We start from the raw sequence: 15761 nt of genomic DNA on the forward strand, positions 1-15761 counted from the left end.
CCCAATTATATCCCACCACCTTAATTAGTTTACACCCAGCAAAATTCATTATACAGCAGACAGGAACAATCACAGAACCAGACAGAGATTATACAGACAAACAATAGCAAAGTGGGAACTATAATGACAAAAAAATACAGAAGTGAGGATTTCACATCCCAGCTATTGATAAGTGAGTTCTTGCCAGACAGGATGCTATCAAACTAAGTTTCCTTTTACATTTTCTAGGCACTTCCCTTTCTCTGGAGGCGACAGGCATTATCAGGACAGGATTGTATTCCTAACAGCCCAATAGCACCTTCTTTCAATGTGACTAGTTTGGAATGTGAGGATGTGACTGTTCGCTTCCTAGCTTATGGCTGCCTTTGCTGCTTAGCCAAAGGCCTTAGCCTAAGAACAGGGCCTCAAACTGTCACAGTAAGAGAAGGCCCTTACACCAGCAGACAGTGATTTTGATTCTCTCTTTTATACCTCTAGAACTAGCCAAGTGATAAGAATACACCTAAATTCTTAAAGTACAGGCCTTTTCAGACAGGCCTGAATATCTATATCCTAACACTCACTAAACTGTGTAAAAGCACTACACAAACTTGAGGACGAGTCAATTAGAAAAATATGTATTTCAGAACAATACTTTGCCTTTTAAACTATGGCAATAAAATAAATTTACAGTTTCTTCTGATATTAGAGGCATGATAAAGTCCTTATTCTGTCTTATTTTTAAAAAGGCATTTAAAAAAAACATTGAAATTGCTATTGTTCTAGGTATTTTACAACCATGTAAAAATGAGGTTCCTGCTACACCTCACATACAGTCTAAATTCCAGTCATGATTTGACAAGTGAAGGTTACAAACAAAGAAGGTGCAGGACAATGATGATAATATGATTTTGTGCTTGTGCTTAGTTTACACACCTGTAGAGTCTGCTCTAATGAATATTACTGCAAACTATAGTACAATTGCTACCCTTAAAAATTGCCAATTTTGGCTAAGATAATGAATTGGTATGGCTACTTCAGCATATTCCTATTTCCCCTGTATGTAGTGTAGGGACTACCAGCTTGCTGAAAATACTACAGATACTGAGATAATGTTATCATTCTAAGGTATGATTGGCAAGCTTTTAATACATCCCATGGGCTCTCTTAAATGAAACTTATCTGAGTGTTTCTCATTGTTGAAACTCAAAGCTGGATAGTGTCTGACAAGCAGACAAGTTAGCTATTGTATATAGGGAGCAGAAGACAACAACTGAACATTTGTTCATTAGGAGCCCAATCCAACCCCATTGAACTCCCTGAGAATCTTTCCACTAACTTAAATAGGAGATTGGTCAGCCCCTTGATGGCTCTCTTCTTTGTTCATATTAAGTTCTACTACCCAAAATAATAATAATAATAAATAATACATAATAGTTAATTAATAACTGATATCAAATGATTCTCGGTATGAATTGTCCTGTGTTATAAATTAGAATAATATCTGTTACTCAATTTTGTTTCTTTATCAATAAGATGTCAAATAATCTCAGTTAACCAAATTTATTAACCCATGAGTGTTAGTCAAAGATCAGCCAGCACAAATATAGAAAGATAAAGGTTAAATACTTTACCTTTCCATTGACTTAGGGATAAAATGAGCAGCATCAACTGTTCTGGAAATATAAGTCACTGCTGAGGAATATATATCTATCTATCTTAGGCTGTTATGAGCACAAAGCTCTCCTAAATTAGTTTGTGTCATTCTTACTCTGATATTTTCATTCCCATGCAGTCTGCACTTGCTATTCAAGATAGTTAGAAATTTGTACCTAGTTTCTAGCAACAATTATATCAGTTGCTTATTATTTTCACAGACCATAGCAAAATACTGCTTTATCTCTGTGTGTGTGAAGAACAAATGCTCTCACACAGTTTAATATATTCCATTATAGAGGATGCTAGGGAAAATAGTTCACTTTAGCATAAGTATGGATTCTCTTAACAATAAATAGGCTACATTTTGGTAACTATTGTAATGCTATATAATTTCAAGTTGCAAAATCTTAACAGAGTTATACTTTTCTCTGTGTGGGTGGACAAGATTCAGCTACTAAATTCAAAGGCACGTGAAGGGCCATTCTTGGCAACACAGCTTTGACAACAACAACGTACTATTGACTAACCATGACTGAAGTATTACAAAAAGAAAAGGAGTACTTGTGGCACCTTAGAGACTAACCAATTTATTTGAGCATAAGCTTTCGTGAGCTACAGCTCACTTCATTGGATGTAGCTCACAAAAGCTTATGCTCAAATAAATTGGTTAGTCTCTAAGGCGCCACAAGTATTCCTTTTCTTTTTGCGAATACAGACTAACACGGCTGTTACTCTGAAACCTGAAGTATTACAGTGCATGCTACATTTATTCACAGGTGCATTCCAGTAATATAGATTGCTTCTTAAATTATATAAGGGACAGAAGGTACAGCAGGAAACTAAACTAACATTTTAACTTTTATTCTTTCAATTTTTCTGTTAGTCATTTCTCTCAGATACATAAGTGAAGCCAGGGGGCATGTGACCTTTTCCTTGCGAATTCTCAACCTTGATTTCCATCCCACATATCCCAACTAGTGCTGTTTGAGAAAAAAGATTCAGATTTGATAAATTAAATAGCAGTTGTATTGTGTACTGCAGGCCTTTGTCCTTGAATAACTACCTTAGGGACAAGGTGATCACATGTTGGGACTGTCAACCCAGAGGCAAAAGATGGTGACTTTAAACTTACAGTAGACTTGGTAGATAGCATAACATTTGTGAGGAAAAAAGCTCAGCAAAGATTTATGAGGGAGAGCTGTAGCAAGGTCTCCTTTCTCAGGCATTTCAGTGTCTCTTCAGACTGCTTTCTAATTGTGCATATGCAACTTAGTGCAAATACTTGCCTCTAATTCTACTTCTTTGAAGATACAATGGGGGTATTTAAATTCACTGACTTTATTGGACTGACTGCTCTTGGGCCATAGCTCCCTAACATGAGGTAGGTGGGAGCTTCACTAATTTGTCTCTTTGACAAACTCCACAGGCATCACTTCAACTCTTGAGCTGGAATGCAAGTTGGAAATCCAAGATGGCCCCCCATGATTTGTGTGCCCACTACATACTCATAATGTTGATTGTTCTCCTACAGTAAACCACTGTGAGATGGGTTAAGCAGAGCGAATTAAAGCTGGGCAGGAAATGGATATTCTGTTTTGTGGGAAATTCTATGACTGATATTTTTCCTTCAGAAATTGAATAAAAACAAAATGTTGAAATTTAGGGGGGAAATATAAAAAGTCATTTTGGGTTGATCAAAATGTTTCATTTTGATAAAATGAAAACGCTTGTTCTAAGTTTGCCTTCAAACATTGTGAAGTGTATTTTTATATAAAAGATTTAATTTTGAAATGAAAAACTGAAAAGTTGTTCTAAAAATGATAAAAATGTTGCAACATTATCAAAATGTTTCGTGTGCGGGTAAGGGGAATGGTGATTCTAAAGAAATTTTGTTGAGGCTGACTTGTGTTAGGAGGGTTATTCCTTCACCCACTTACTTCCCTGGTCCTTCTTGCATGAACAGAGAGCAACAATACCCAAAGTCCAAAGGTGCAAACAATTCGATGTTTATTGGGGTGAACTTCCAGCAAGCATGATTCCAGTTTCCTTCCTTAGTATCCTCCTTCCCAGCTCTGACACCACAGAGCCTTACACCTGTGTCCCTGTTCCCATTCCTGCCCTTAGCCAAACATGATTCCAATTTCCCCACCCCCACTCCCTGTTCCCATCCCCCCCCATACTTCCTGACTGACTGCAGACTATATAGTAAAACTTGAGTTCTGCTTAGCTATACCTTAACCAATCATTTTCCTGAAATTTAACTAACCAATCCTAACATATTGTAACATGATTATGTAACCAATTATATCCCACCACCTTAATTAGTTTACACCCAGCAAAATAAATTATACGACAGGAACAGTCACAGAACCAGACAGAGATTATACAGACAAACAATAGCAAAGTGGGAACTATAATGACAAAAAAATACAGAAGTGAGGATTTCACATCCCAGCTATTGATAAGTGAGTTCTTGCCAGACAGGATGCTATCAAACTAAGTTTCCTTTTACATTTTCTAGGCACTTCCCTTTCTCTGGAGGCGATAGGAATACAATCCTGTCCTGATAGTGCCTAACAGCCCAATAGCACCTTCTTTCAATGTGACTAGTTTGAAATGTGAGGATCTGACAATTCGCTTCCCAGCTTATGGCTGCCTCTGCTGCTTAGCCAAAGGCCTTAGCCTAAGAACAGGGCCTCAGACTGTCACAGTAGGAGAAGGCCCTTACACCAGCAGACAGTGATTTGATTCTCTCTTTTATACCTCTATACTAGCCAAGTGATAAGAATACACCTAAATTCTTAAGAGTATAGGCCTTTACAGACAAGCCTGAATATCTATAACCTAACAACTTGTTTTTCTAAAGGTTTCAATTTTGACAGAAATGTCATTTTGATGAAAAATTTGCAACCAGCTCTACAGCTAATGCAGAACCCTGGGTCATCATGAACAAAGGTTACAATTCCCCATGTGCACCAGTTCTGCAGCTGTTCTCCCTTCCATGCAGCAAAGCTACGGTGATTCCACTGCATTGTAAAGGCTTCTTCCTATAACCTTTTTACCTTGATAACACAATGTCACCCTATTGTTACCCCTAAATTTGGTCCCAAGGCACCCTAATAATGGCTTGCCCATGACCATAAACCAAATGTTATTTTTTCCCCACTCAAATGTGTAACAAGGGATGGCTCACCCTACTGTACGAATTGCCAGGGTTTTACCAGAAGGTTTGTCTTTGACCCACAGTGGACTCCCCAGGGTAGGCTAATCCTGCTAACCTGTGGGAGGACGTGGATATAGCCCGCTGCTCCAAGGATTGACATTCAAGCAGTAATTCTTCAAAAAACAAGGCATCATTTATTTAAAAGAACTCATCAGTTACAATACATTCAATATAGCAAGAAAAAATACACTATAATTTATAAGACATTATAGAATTCATTCATTCATTGAGAATTATACACTAAAGTGGCATAGTATAATGGAATACATAGGAGACACAGACTATATGCGGTTACAATGTAATACGTGAGGTAGATTGAGACCCTTCAGACATATGTATAAAGTATTACAGTATAATACTAAATCTACTATGATGTAACATGCAGAACTTCTATACCTATGTATTAGAGAACATTTCAACATTACATACCAATGAAGCATTTACTATTTAACACTGACATTCTGTGAGCGCTGGACAAACAATCACAGAATACGTGGGGTGGATCGCACTCAAACTCAGGTATCCAGTTTTATTTACATGCACACCCAGTCATTCTCTAGAATGAAACATAAAATCAGACTTACACTCTGTCTTCTATCAATCCTTCTCACACATCTCTGGTCCTTCTGCTCTGTCTAAGATGAAAAGGAGTACTTGTGGCACCTTAGAGACTAACCAATTTATTTGAGCATGAGCTTTCGTGAGCTACAGCTCACTTCATCAGATGCATACCGTGGAAACTGCAGCAGACTTTATATATACATAGAGAATATGAAACAATACTTGTTTCATATTCTCTGTGTATATATAAAGTCTGCTGCAGTTTCCACGGTATGCATCTGATGAAGTGAGCTGTAGCTCACGAAAGCTCATGCTCAAATAAATTGGTTAGTCTCTAAGGTGCCACAAGTACTCCTTTTCTTTTTGCGAATACAGACTAACACGGCTGTTACTCTGAAATCTGTCTAAGATGCCACTGCTGCTGTGCTCGCTGCTGTTTTTTTCTCCGCTCTACTGTCTTTCACTCTCCTGCTGCTGTTCTGCTCTTCTCCTGCCTTCTCCACCACCCACTCTTCTTTGCTCCAACACCCAACCCAATCCTGCTGTCAGCCTTATATTCAGTTTCTGGCCTTCTCTGATTGGTTCACTAATTAGCATGGATCCTACCTGCATGGGTGGCAACAGCTCAGCCAATCACCCTTGCCTGTCACTGGAGCTGAACCTCCTCCTTATCCCTCCCTTCAGGTATTTTGCAGTGAGTGGAGTCATACCTGCGGAACTTTATTTCACCCCTGTTTCTTATCTGTTATTGGTTGATTTGACCTGAGTCCTCCATTTTGGATTTTGAGCTCTAAACTGTCATTATTTATTTCTTACCTAAAGCCTTAATTCTAAAACGAACTACTGTTTTATGCAAGCTAAAGCATTATGATACTGTCACCACCTTTGTTATGCCAATTGGGGGAGATAAGCTTTTAATGATGTGTCTCTCCCTCTCCAGCTGCCTCAGGGCATGTCTCTGTCCTGGGTGCTGCAAATTTTTACACAGGATGAGAGCAGCTTAAAAAAAAACCCCGCTTGTATCACTATCTCCCCTGGTGTGAATTTGAATTCTCCATTGAAGTCATTGATATATGCATGGAATTATTCTAGTGTAAATGAGATTAGAATCTGTCCCTGTTGCATTTTCATAAACAAGGAGAGTAAAAAAAAATAAAAATTGAAATATTCATTTAAGAAAATTGTTGGCCAGATAAGGTTTGCACAGGAACAAATTCTGCCCACAGACAGTTGGGTACCTTATTAAATTGTGTATGCAACCGATGGCAACCTATGGTCATAGTAAGTTAGAAAGAATGCTTTCTTGTGTTGCTTAATATTAGTATGTAGGCTTGTTTTCCAGCCTGAGATAGAATTTTGGGTTTGACTTTTTGACACTTTTACATCTTTTACTAATATACTAATATTATACTAATATACTTATATTTACTTATACTAATATGTGCCTGGCTCTTCTCTCAAGGCAAGGTCAAGCAACCAGTTGAGAGGGGCAAAGCGGGATTGGGGAGAAGGCATAAAACACTAAAAGGCCAAAGAAATGCCTGTCCCTGACCATAGCACAACCTCATTCCTCACCCCTCCCATAGGATACAAAAGAGGTGGGACGAAGACCCTAGACTCATGACCCTCCAAACGGAACATGACCATAAGTTGTAAGGGGTGGGACGAAGGACATGCATTGCACGTATATTTGGGCCTGCTAAGAAGGAGGAGGTGGGAAATGGAAATGGGGAATAGGAAATGGGCACACAGGCAAGGCTCTGAGGTGTCAGAGCATGGAAGGGGGACAATAGGTAAACACTCTGTGGCATCAGAGCTGGGAATGGAACACTGGGAGACAGACTCTGTTGGTGTGTAGAGCAGGGATCAGCAACCTTTGGCACGTGGCCCGCCAGGGTGAGCTCCCTGGAGGGCCAGGCCGGTTTGTTTACCTGCCGCATCCGCAGGTTTGGCTGATCGCAGCTCCCACTGTCCGTGGTTCTCCGTCCCAGGCCAATGGGGGCTGCAGGAAGCGGCAGCCGGTACATCCCTTGGTCTGCGCTCTAACACTTAATGTAAGTGTACAATAAATAAAAATCTATACTACTGTACATGAATTTAATCATTTCACACACAACCCTGAGTGACCTTAGTAACTCTATCTTAAATCCATTGGCCAGGTCATATTTCCTGATCCATTTACCAATACTGAATTTTTTATCAAAAGCCATTGCCTTGCCATTTGTTCAAAAGAAATCAATAAAAATAAAGTGACATTTGTGTTAGATGCAGCATTTGCAGTATGATTTTTGCCATCAAAAAAAGCAAAGTTTTTAAGTAGGAACATTTTGTTACAGGAAGGTATATATTTTTTTAAAATATGTCCTTTGTACAGACATTTTAAGTAGCTATTTAAACCTCTCCCTGGATATTCAGTAGGGTTGTACCATAAAGTACTGTCAGGCAGAGCAGCTGCAAAAGGATTTGAGAGTGTACTTGTAGCTCACAGACTGGTGGAGAATGGGAGGCTCCCTGAAGTTAAAAACATACTTTGAATCCTTGAGATGAGGAGACAAAGAAATGCAGTTTCCCCCAGCTATGGGAAAAATCACAATATATTTAAACAAACCAAAAAATTCAGCTTCGAATATACATTTTGCTGTCACAAGTGAAGCTTGTACACTAATGAAAACTGAACTATCCTCAGTCAGGAAGCAGAGGAATCTGTCAGCCTGTCCGTTCCTTTGGGTTAATTGATTAGTGAGCATTTTTTGCATGTAATAGTGTCAGGTAAATCCTAGCCTAGATGGATTTACCTAGAATTGTCACAAGTTTTAAATGGATTGTAGCTATTCCATGACTTTTGTTGTTATTGTTTTATTTGGCACCATAAATACGCATTGACCTTCAGTAAACAAATGCACATTGGCACCAAATAAAAATGATAATCCATCTTCTCAGTTTCAGGCTAGAGTTATGAATTTGAATAATAAAAAAGATGATGTGTGCGTGCACATGCATGTGTGTGCCCATTTGCAAATATATATCAAATTGTTGCATAATCTCTATATTTAACCTCAAACTCAATCCCACTGAGCCTTGTGTTCAAGGTTCAATACACTTCACAAATACAGTCTGTGATCACAAAAGATAGACAAACATGGACTATCTCAGTTGAAATATAGATGACCCTTCTTCCCCTACAGCTGCCATTCTGAGCTCCCCCAGCATGTCTCCATTCCCAACAAGTACAAGGACCACCTTGGAGACATCCAAGGTAAGAAGGTGGGGTTAGCAATCTTAGGGTTTCTTGCAGGGGGATAGGCTAAGGGATTGAACTCAAAATTCCAAGCAACTGCTTTAAACTCCTGCAAACTGAATTGTTGATTACAATTACAATGTATTAATTGGTTTCAGAGTAGTATCCGTGTTAGTCTGTATTCACAAAAAGAAAAGGAGTACTTGTGGCACCTTAGAGACTAACAAATTTATTTGAGCATAAGCTTTCGTGAGCTACAGCTCACTTTATCAGATGCATTAATTGTGATCAAGGAATATTTATCATATTCTTCATTATTCATATATATGAACATTTTGACTGATGCAAAATTGGGACTAACAATTATCTTGCCTTATTCATAAAGAAATATATAGGGCTAATTCCATCTTTGGCAGAACTCTACTGACTTACCTGTTGGTAGATCAGTGATAAATTTAACCCACATTTTATCAGACCTAATCATATGACTTTGATCTATGTGCATTTTGAGCTTATTATAGGCAAAATTGGTAGTGGAGCCGATACTTAAGATTGCCTAATATTTGCCATCATAGGCCATTTTGCTTACAACTTTTCCAAACTTTAACGACTCAGGCTTAAATATTCCTTTACCAGGTTTTGGCCTCAGGCTGATATTATTTATTGATTGGGAAACGTTTCAGCTACAACTAGTTAGCTGTTTCTGATAATGAAACTAGGGGAAAACATGTTGTTTTTCCCATGATAAAAACATACTTAGAACAGCAGAGACTTGTTAGAGCTTGGCAACTAAATTCTCCAGAGATTTCACCTGCACTAAGCATGCTACAGTAGCCCATGGATGCAGGGGCTGAGCAAGACTTTCCATGCAATTTCTCCTCTTGGCTGCTATGGGCTGCTGTACTACTGGGAACCAGAACTAAATGATCTCTCCTTTGCTCTCAGTACTACCTCTGCACATCCAGGCAGTAGGGAAGAGAAGGAGGAAGCAGCTACACTGGAATTCAGAGGGCTGAGAAGTATGGTGGGGAGAGGGGGTAGCAGGTCCTGAGATTAAGGAGAAGTAATGAAGGAGGCCATGCACCATGGGAATTGGATAGGAACAGAGTATGTGGGGAAAGGCAGGATCCAGAATGGAGGGCCACATAGCAGCAGAGGTGTGGATAGGAGTTGGGTTGAGGCAGATAAGAGCACAAGGGGACAGAAATAGGCTACAAATATGGGATAGAAAGGTCTATGATCACTAGAGCACACTCCTATACAACACTTGGAGTTGAACCCGGAAGTCCAGAGTGTCTACAATCTTTCATTATCAGAAAATAGCTGTGAAACCTACAAATTGTGTGCATCGTCACCCATCTAGTGACTGGTCCACATAGAGGATAACAGCTTACTACTGATACCAGTTACTCCATTAGCCCATGTGGTAGAAGTCTTTGCCATGGATCTAAAGGACTCAACCCTGCTGATGAACCAAATTAGGGTCAATATGGTTCTATATAGTGGTGTTTGTTGTTGTTGTGAGTTTTTTTGGTTTGGCTGATTTTTTTTTAATTATGAAACTTCATAAAAAACCAACTACCTGAAAAGAACATTAAGATTGCAAAATCAATCACTCAAAAGTTAGGAAATGCCAAGGTTAATGTTTCACAATTTGACAGCTTTTTGTGTATGCATTATGATACAGTCTTTAACTGCATGATCAATTCATTATTTTTGAACCATAGTACCCTTCCTGATTCAGTGCACAGGATGGATCTGCTCTGGGTATGAATCAGAAGTGTGTAGTGAAAGAGACTGTTGTCTGTAAGACCCTTGATTTATTTCTTATAGAAGCTGGAAGGTGAACAAGGCATGTGATTATAGAAAGAGAAAGTATGTTCTCAGGGTTAGTACAATTAAACATCACGCTGAAGAACTGAATACTATGCTGGCCTCTGCCACAGAGCTCCTATGTGATATTGAGCAAATCAGTTAAAATAAATATTCACACTTGACCACTAATTGGGTGCCCAACCTGAGACACTTGGGGCCCGAATTGGCAGAAGTCCTGAGTACTCATAACCACAACTGAAGCCAGTGATAGCTCTGCTTTGAACAAAGCAGCATATAAAAATGCTAAATGCACTGAAAAATAGACCATAGATGTTTCAAAGAGACATCCAAATGTAATGGATACTTTTGACAGTTTTGGTCTTAATTTCTCTGTGGCTCAGTTCTCCATCTGTAAAAGAGGATAATATCACCTAATCTCACTGCTGTTGTGAAGATAAACTCATTAATGTTAGTAAAGCACTCAGATGCTTGAGAGTACCGTAGAAATAGCTAGGGGGAAATGAAGTGCAGTGCAGGTTTGGATAGTGTATGTTAAATAAGGCTTGAAGCCACACTCTGAATATGGTGGATACAAAGAAATATTTAATAACTGCTTATTCACTGAATCAGACAGGGAAAAATAATATGCAATCATTTAATTAGACCATCCTAATGCAAGGGCGGGGCACCCTTAATTCTGACATTTCCTAGCTCTGAGTGCTTGACTTGGCAACCTTAACATTCTTTTAAAGTAGTTTTTTTTAATGTAATGGAGCATACTATGCAAGAGGAACAAGAAAAGAAAAATAAACAAGAAATAGAACAAACTGTAGCAATCTTGCCTTGTTTCCCAGTGCAAATGCTTGTAAAATAATGTATTCCTAAAATTAGCCTATGCCAAGGTCAAGAAAATACTTAAATATGATCTGACAGTGGCAATTACAGTTTCTCTTACCATGAACATTCTCAAGCATACTAGTGTTTTTTGAAAGCCAAACTGACATTGAACTGAAGGTCAGACTTGGATAGTTGCTTATTTATCAACACTATTTCATTCATATAGAAGTACATTGCAAACATTGCCGCTGTCTCTTTGTCTGTGATGTCGCACCATGCATTCAAAGCTCTTTGCCGAGAGAACCTGTCAGATGTAAAATGTGCTTTCTCACTGCTAACCTGTGTTTTGATTCACCATTACATATGCCAGTCAGTTCTGTGACAAATCTAACATACCCTAAATCTATGAAGTGTTATTATTGCTGTTTACCTGAACCTTCTCTAGTATGTGGTGTGAATAAGTTGTATATTAGTTTTGTTACACAGTGATGTTATAATGAGTAAAGAATTCTCAGGCCTTCATTTTAGCTGATATATCCTGGCACTGTGCAGCAATGCTGCTTCCATTAAAGTAGCAAGCAAAATTTCCTTTTTTAAAACAATGTTGATATAGTTGAACCAGAAACTAAAAAAAGTCCATTTATTCTGTTCCTTTTATTGCTAATAGCATCTATAACATTGTGTTATCTCCTGAGGTGTGACATTTTATTTGTATCCAAAACATGTGAAGAAGTAGAAGCTAAATTAGCAGCATCTCTTACGAGTGTAAATCTGCAGTCTGTTTCTGCAACATTAAATTTGCAAATTATAAATTAATAATGCATTCTGACAGTCTCAGCATCCATACTAATCTGATGGTCCAAATGTTCAAGATGTGCTTGTGATCATCTAAGTTTACAGTCAGGGGGTTTGATTTATGTGTCCTCTTTTACATATGTATTTTCAAAAGCTTTGGTTTGAAAATCTGACTGAGTTTAATTAACAGGGGCCCTGTCAGCCAGCGCAGAATTTGGATTTTCTAAAGGACTTGATGACTGTTGCCAGTTCTCCAAGATTTATATACGGAAGTGTTTTGTGCCTATCTTTTCCTTCCTTCTATGGAACAGGAATGTGTGCTCCTCTACCCCCACAGCCTGCTCAGTCAACAATGGCATGATAGGAGCAATGGCATCTTCATCCAAGATGACAGCAATGTCTCTCCATGAAGACCCAGTGGGGCACCTGGTACTTCTGGCAGAGCACAGAACTTTCTCTTCAGGAGGTTTTGACCCTCACGGAAAAGATGCTGATGTCTGGCAAAATGAAAGCTTTTTCAGGAACTTAAGACACCACAGGCTTGTGATGCAAAATCCTTTGAGGTCAATGGGAGTCTTTTTGTTCACTTCAGTGAGCTTTGGATCAGACCCAGACAGGAGCTTGATGTAAAGGCCAAGAAGCAGTGACCTTCATTACAGGGAAATGACAAACTAGGCCTTTGTGAATGCAGAACATCAAAGTTACCTGAGGCCCTGAGTAGCATGGCTGATTCCCTGTGCAAGAGCACAGATTTTTCAGTAGAGTCACCCAGCACTAGATGTGCACAGCTTTCTTGGCAAGGCACCCACTCAAGGTGACATCACAATCTTTAATTTTTCTGTCCCCTCTGATGAATTAATACCTCCTCTTCCCTACCCATGCCACAAGGTTCACATATGTCCTCAGCAACAATGGACCAGTGAAGTTCTCTCACTGAGTCTCCTAAGAGTCATCCATACACCTTTCCAGCAGGTCACCATGAAACAGCTCAAGCATTTGAAGAGGAAAAAATGAAGATGAAGCACCTAATTTACTTTGGTATCATCTGCCTTTTCTCTTTGATTTCTTACCTTAGTTCTTTTCCTCCATCCGCTGGTATTTTTGATGTTCCCCACAAACAACCTCTTCAGCACTGACCTAGCACCAAGGAAAAATCTGCCTTAGCACCTAGCAAGGTAGGTGTGCCCTAGATTGGTGTAACTTTTCAGTGACTAATTCTGGCTGGGTGCTCTGACATCTATTTTCAAAATCCCTTTTGGCCATACCTACAACATACAAATATTTAGACACACCAATCCTGGTGCCTGCAGCAGCTTTGTGTGAGCTTAAGTCATCCTTCTGCCTTTTTTTTTATGCGCTTAATTCTACTAACCTGCTTGATGAAACCTCATTATTTGGGTACATACCATGCTTTGAGAATTCTATCCATTATTTTCTATGCAGACAGTACATGTCTCAGAGAAAGTTAGCAGGACATTAAAGCTGGTGTTAGCCCTCTTCAGATGCAGTGCACCATGTCACAATATATATCTTAGGACTTCTAACGGTTCATGTTAAGCGGTTACCCTCACATTAGCTATTCCCACACAAATTTGTTTACATCAGTAGCCAGTTTTATAGAGAGAGTGTGCTGTTCTAATATCCCTCCAGAATGATGAGTGCTCATTTATTTCAGGACCTGCTGCTAGTCTCCTTCAGATAAAATAATTTTATGCTAGAATAACTTCATGCAAATAAGGTTCATTCCTTGAGAGGTTTGAAGAGCCAACATATAATTTTTTTTCCAGAGAAAAATTATACAACTTGAGGAATGAAGAATAATGGCTAATTACAAAGGTAGTTTCCCACCAAAGGGGGAAGGAAATAAAAAGAAACCATAAATGTAATTTCCAACTGAAGGTTCGATTCTGCAAGACAGTGCACAAAGATACATAGATTAACCGGATCATCAATCTTTGAAGGATCAATTTCTAGACTTATCTGTTATGCTTTGTCTTCTGCAGGAGTCAGATGCTAATGACAGATTTTTTTCTTTGGAATCAACCTGTCAGAATTAACGGAAAAATAAAAAAAAGGAGCTGTGTTGCTGGATGGCTCAGTGTAACTGATTCTGGTGACTGGGTTCATATAACCCTCCTAGTGGAGGCTTTATTATGAGGTTTAAGCTTTAGAGAAATGAAAATTATATTCTGCTAACTGGTTTCAGAGTAGCAGCCGTGTTAGTCTGTATCTGCGAAAAGAAAAGGAGGACTTGTGGCACCTTAGAGACTAACAAATTTATTTGAACATAAGCTTATGCTCAAATAAATTTGTTAGTCTCTAAGGTGCCACAAGTACTCCTTTCCATTCTGCTAACTGTATAAGTTTCGCTTGTATAGATCTGCTGAATTTATGTTATTTGCTGATGCGCCTGTCAATTTCATTTGCCGTCTTCCACTAATATTAAAAAATATATATTCTAAGTGTAATGGGGTTTTCTTTCATTCTTATGTGCTGTTGGAAAGGTTCCACTACTGAAAAATGCCAGTGTTCTCCCCAAATTATGCTACTATTTAATGGTAGGTTTCAGAGTAACAGCCGTGTTAGTCTGTATTCGCAAAAAGAAAAGGAGTACTTGTGGCACCTTAGAGACTAACCAATTTATTTGAGCATGAGCTTTCGTGAGCCACAGCTCACTTCATCAGATGCATACCGTGGAAACTGCAGCAGACTTTATATATACACAGAGAATATGAAACAATACCTCCTCCCACCCCACTGTCCTGCTGGTAATAGCTTATCTAAAGTAATCGTCAGGTTAGGCCATTTCCAGCACAAATCCAGGTTTTCTCACCCTCCACCCCCCCCCACAAATTCACTCTCCTGCTGGTGATAGCCCATCCAAAGTGACAACTCTTTACACAATGTGCATGATAATGAAGTTAGGCCATTTCCTGCACAAATCCAGGTTCTCTCACTCCCTCACCCCCCTCCAAAAACCACCCCCATACACCCACAGCCTCAGAAACAACTCTGACATCATAATCAAAAAGGCTGACAAAGGAGGTGCTGTTGTCATCATGAATAGGTCGGAATATGAACAAGAGGCTGCTCGGCAGCTCTCCAACACGAGTTTCTACAAGCCATTACCCTATGATCCCACTGAGAGTTACCAAAAGCAACTACAGCATTTGCTCAAGAAACTTCCTGAAAAAGCACAAGATCAAATCCGCACAGACACACCCCTGGAACCCCGACCTGGGATATTCTATCTACTACCCAAGATCCATAAACCTGGAACTCCTGGGCGCCCCATCATTTCAGGCATTGGCACCCTGACAGCAGGATTGTCTGGCTATGTAGACTCCCTCCTCAGGCCCTACGCTACCAGCACTCCCAGCTACCTTCGAGACACCACTGACTTCCTGAGGAAACTTCAATCCATCGGTGATCTTCCTGATAACACCATCCTGGCCACTATGGATGTAGAAGCCCTCTACACCAACATTCCACACAAAGATGGACTACAAGCCGTCAGGAACACTATCCCCGATAATGTCACGGCTAACCTGGTGGCTGAACTTTGTGACTTTGTCCTTACCCATAACTATTTCACATTTGGGGACAATGTATACCTTCAGATCAGCGGCACTGCTATGGGTACCCGCATGGCCC

The sequence above is a fragment of the Eretmochelys imbricata genome, chromosome 1 (genome assembly GCF_965152235.1).
Source record: "Eretmochelys imbricata isolate rEreImb1 chromosome 1, rEreImb1.hap1, whole genome shotgun sequence".
NCBI classification, from domain to species: Eukaryota; Metazoa; Chordata; order Testudines; family Cheloniidae; genus Eretmochelys; species Eretmochelys imbricata.